The sequence below is a fragment of the Apium graveolens genome, chromosome 9 (assembly GCF_009905375.1).
Source record: "Apium graveolens cultivar Ventura chromosome 9, ASM990537v1, whole genome shotgun sequence".
Classification (NCBI taxonomy): domain Eukaryota; kingdom Viridiplantae; phylum Streptophyta; class Magnoliopsida; order Apiales; family Apiaceae; genus Apium; species Apium graveolens.
The window spans coordinates 2,680,523-2,685,642 of record NC_133655.1 but is presented as its reverse complement, the minus strand read 5'-3'; the positions used below and the strand labels follow the sequence as shown (position 1 = coordinate 2,685,642).

Here is a 5,120-nt window from a genome sequence, read left to right as displayed (position 1 = left end):
AACGTTTTTTAATATTGGTTACAATTAAGAATTCACAACGGGTACTCTATATTAACCATTGTTAGGAAATTCTTTAAACAACCATTTCTTTATTCAACTATTGTCTACCTAACTTAACAAAAATCGTTTTATAGAAAAACCATTGTTGTTAAGTTATTCGATATTTTTATAAACAACAGTTTATAAACTTCTTTTAACTAGTTAAAACCGTTGTCATCAAAGTTTTTTTTAAAAGACAGTGGATTAAAAGATTTAAACTATTGCAAATAATATCAAAAGACAACCGTTTTTTTTAAAAATATGTGCAGTGAGACATACAACGGTTTTCATCATTTTTTAAGTGGTTTTCACGGAATTGTTTATAAAATTAATCTCATTGTTTAAAATAAATAAATTTTAAAATAATATGGTATTATGCTAATCCAATTGTTATTTCACAATTGAAATTAAATTTACAATACAAAGGTTCTCTACAAAAATTACAAATAACTTTAAATATATTTCTCAACATGCTCATTAAGGTACAAAATAACTAATATGCATACATAATCCGTCATTTTTGCCCAAAAAGCACGAGAATGTTCACTCGAATTGGCACGCCTAGTCCTAGTTCTTGTTCTTTCCGACCAAGTTCTTGTTCCAAGTATCATACATGTAGGTTTGCTGCATCAAGAATTACACACATATTTTAATTTCTAAACCTACAAAGCTTTTATAAGTGGAAACAGATCAGCCAGAGCTAACAATTACAATATTTTAATTTCTAAGAAACCTAGTAAGACTGCAGCTTACACTTGAACACAAAAAATGCTTACCAGCAACCTCTGGAATGGATGATAAGCAAAGCTAAAATTTGAATTTTGGGCCACTGCCTGCAAGTTAGTGATGGAAACCTTTCCACCATCTATATGAGTTAAATTTTGCCCATTAAGAACAATAAGGAAATATAATCAAATAAATGCTAAATGGTTTCAAAAGATTTAAATTATAGATCTCCAACAAATATAATGTTAAAATATTGCAATAATATTAATAGTTTCTTACCGGAAACTCAACTGGCTTGACCTTAGGAGGAGCAAGTAACTCATATGTAAGCATAAAAAACCAGATGCAGACTTCCTACTGCTACTAATTTATAAAAACAAATTCATAACTAATCAATAAACTAGAGAACCAAGTTTTAATGTAAATTTTCACCAATAAAAAGTAGTTACTCTTTTTTCATTTTATAATCTTCATTACTTATCTTTATTTGTAACAAAATAAGAATTAATAAAAAAGAATGATAGCCTTGAAAAGGTGATATAAAAGAATGCACTATCTGTAGAAAATAAAAATAAACCACTCTTTTCAAATATCCGGACTATCTTTTTTTTTTTGCTAAATTATGTGGACTATCTTTGCAATATATCAATACTGAGAAAAAAACTAAGATTGTCTCAGTGATGGACTTATAGATATTCTATCTCTTCTAGGTTCAATTAAAAGCTTCATGATTAACAAAGAAGTTTTGAATAGATATTTTATTAACCTGTAGTACATAATCAACCTGCAGGATGCAACAAATATAACCAAGTTGTGTATGATACAAGGAACTGTATCTCAAGTAGAGTATAGATCATCAAATGATAACCCGATTAAATTGGTACAAATCAAGTCCACATCAAACGTTCCTAAGCGTGAATTACAACTAATGTGCTTAATGATAACATATGCATCTTCTGGAAGCAATTAACCAAAACAAGTAAGACCTCTTCCCATATAAACATTCTGATAAGCACAATGCATATTAACCAAAGTAAACAAATAATAAAAATAACCAAATCACAAACAAATACAGAGAGAGGGAGCACGAGAGGGAGAGAGAGCTCATTTCTTGATGGCAAAGGATATGCCGGAGGAGAAGAGAACAACACAAATGTCCGCATATGTGTGCTATATATTTTCATCAGGCTTCCTCTTCATGCTGCTTGGTTCACCTCTCTGCTGCACCTTATTTCTGATGAGGTGATGTTCTCTGTCAAGCACAAAGGATCAGCACCTGCATATTGAAGTTGAAAGAGTAGTTGTAATGGAGTTGCATTTAATTGCATTGAAATATCAGTTTTACCTGACTTAGAAATATTGCTTCCTGTTTTTGTAAGAGGTCCAGTCTGGGAAATCTCGTTGCTAGAACCCTTGCAACCCAATCAGTTGACCAGCAACCCTAGCCATTCGCTCCCACCTCTACTATTTTTCACAGACTCTGTTTCAGAATCTTTTCTAAAGCTTGAAACTTTCATTTTTTTCTCTAGGATTTGTGAAAGGAGAAGATATATACTTGCTCCTCTTCATTTCCCTTAATCTGGTGCTCTTTGCAATCTCTTCTTCCCCCTCACTTTCATCACCAAAAAGCATTTTTATGACAACCAAATTAGAGACAAATAATCATGGCATATGTCAATTTTCTTACCAGCATAAAGAGAGAAGTTCTAAATAAAAATTGAAGTACTAAGACACGAAGAGCCAAATTGCAGAAGGAAGAGTAAGGTAGTTTGAATTATACTAACTCGGCTGATAAAAAGATTTTAGTAAACAATTGGTACCCTGGTTTAATAACATGCATAACAATAGTATTTACCGTATTTAAATATCATTAATTTGCTACTCTCGAGTAACAGAAGTGATAACTTCATGATTTCTAGCCATGTATATACATATATAAACTTAATTTAATCCTCATTTATGTATAGCCTTGACAAACAAAAATACACATATGGCATCTAGCTATTGCTAGTCAAAGCAGGAGGAAGGGAAATTTAATTTCTGTTTCAGTAGTAGTGATCATTGTAACTTCAAAAACAACAACTGTACACTAATTACTGATAGATCTTCTAAGATATAAAATGTTAACCTTTTTTCTAACAAATAATGAAATGTTCCGTGAATGGAGGGGTTCCATTAGCTTCTTTCCCCCCAAAGTCATCAGATTCACGAGTTACAATTTTTTCCCTCACAGTCCTAGCACATCGAGATGCTACAGCCTTTTGTCTTCTCGATCTCTTCCCAGTTGATAATAGATTAGAGACATACTTTTTGATACTAAAAACACATAACAAATTAGCAAAACACATATCATGTAAAGCATCACAGATCTGAAAAGACTAAGAATCACAGAATTGCAACATATAAAGCATTTAGACACAAATAATTACATGAATCTTAATAAAAATAAGAAGAGGAAAGACATTAAAAGTACCTGTAAGAAGAATGTAGAATAATCTAGTCTAGGGTTTGGAGAGACAATACAATCTAAATCAATCAAGTCAATTGTTGTTAATCTCCTTTTCTTTTTTTATTGAACAAGGTTTGGATTTAGTTGGGGCAAACGAGAGCTCAAATATCTGATATGTTGGTGCTCTCTTCTTCTTCTTCCCCATCCGAGACTGATATTCAATTCAATTCAATTCAATTCAATTCAATTCAATTCAATATCCCTTCCCTATCTAGATTAAGTTATTTTCACCTCCTGATTTTGAATAAATCAAGGTAAGAAATCCGAGATGGAAGGGGGCACAGGAACAATAAGGGAGAGCAAGGCAGTCAGAGATAAGATAAGAAAGGGAAAGGGAAATTGGGGGAGCACACAAAAAATTAATTCAAGGAAGTAGTGTGACAGGAAAAAAGGGGGAGACTAGGGAAATGAAATTTGGAGGAAGGGGGAATGGAAAAATTAGGTGAAAATGTGAAAATAGTTTAGTAAATACTTTAATTTATAAATATTGTTACATAATTATATTTATCATATTATATATTTATCGTATTATATTTATTGTAAATATGGAACGAGTCTCGTTGTCGGGAGTGGTATTTTTACTAGATTTTTTTAATCCTGACATGCAAGATGAATTTCAATTTTTTAATAATTTTTATATATGACTAAAATTGATATATCTTAACATCCGTACGGTTGGATCGTCGGAGAAATCATTTTAAAAATTAATCTTGTAAACCGTGAACGAGTCTCGTTGCTGGGAGTGGAACTTTTATTAGATTTTTCTAATCCTGACATGCAAGATGAATTTCAAATTTTTTAATAAGTTTTTCATATGACTTAAATTGATATATCTTAACATCCGTAAGGTTGGATCGTCAGAGAAATCATTTTAAAAAATAATCTTGCAAATCGGGAACGATTCTCGTTGTGGGGAGTGGTACTTTTACTAGATTTTTCTAATCCTCACATGCAAGATGAATTTCAAATTTTTTAATAATTTTTATATATGACTAAAATTGATATATATTAACAACCGTACGGTTAGATCATCGGAGAAATCATTTTAAAAATTATTCTTGTAAACCGGGAACGAGTCTCGTTGTTGGGAGTGGTACTTTTACTAGATATTTCTAATCCTCGCATGCAAGATGAATTTCAAATTTTTTACTAATTTTTTCATATGACTAAAATTTATATATCTTAACATCCGTACGGTTGGATTGTCAAAAAAATCATTTTAAAAATTAATCTTGTAAATCGGGAACGAGTCTCGTTGTCGGAAGTGGTACTTTTACTAGATTTTTCTAATCCTGACATGCAAGATGAATTTCAAATTTTTTAATAATTTTTTCATATGACTATAATTGATATATCTTAACATCCGTACGGTTGGATCGTCGGAGAAATCATTTTAAAAAATAATCTTGTAAATCGGAAACGAGTCTCGTTGTCGGGAGTAGTACTTTTACTAGATATTTCTAATCCTGACATGCAAGATGAATTTCAAATTTTTTTATAATTTTTTCATATGACTAAAATTGATATATCTTAACATCTGTACGGTTGGATCGTCGAAAAAATCATTTTAAAAATTAATCTTGTAAATCGGGAACGAATCTCGTTGTCGGGAGTGGTACTTTAACTAGATTTTTCTAATCCTGACATGCAAGATGAATTTCAAACTTTTTAATAATTTTTTCATATGACTACAATTGATATATCTTAACATCTGTACGGTTGGATCATCAGAGAAATCATTTTAAAAAATAATCTTGTAAATCGGATACAAGTCTCGTTGTCGAGAGTGGTACTTATACTAGATATTTTTAATCCTAACATGCAAGATGAATTTCAAATTTTTTTA

The 5,120-nt window shown here is 31.0% G+C and overlaps 1 long non-coding RNA gene across 3 annotated transcripts; it reads right to left on the bottom strand.

Annotated features, from left to right (window-relative positions):
• Positions 1-475: 475 nt before the first annotated feature.
• On the bottom strand, positions 476-3,674 carry LOC141683070 (uncharacterized). 3 transcript variants are annotated; one of them, XR_012560101.1, is made up of 5 exons: positions 3,239-3,674; positions 2,894-3,081; positions 2,111-2,377; positions 793-2,017; positions 476-663 (listed from the first exon to the last, which is right to left on the bottom strand). It is a non-coding gene; the product is annotated as an uncharacterized LOC141683070 (long non-coding RNA). The 3 variants fall into 3 exon arrangements; XR_012560100.1 differs by lacking the exon at positions 3,239-3,674 and having other exon boundaries at positions 478-663; positions 2,894-3,222; XR_012560099.1 differs by lacking the exon at positions 2,894-3,081 and having other exon boundaries at positions 480-663; positions 3,239-3,672.
• Positions 3,675-5,120: the final 1,446 nt, after the last annotated feature.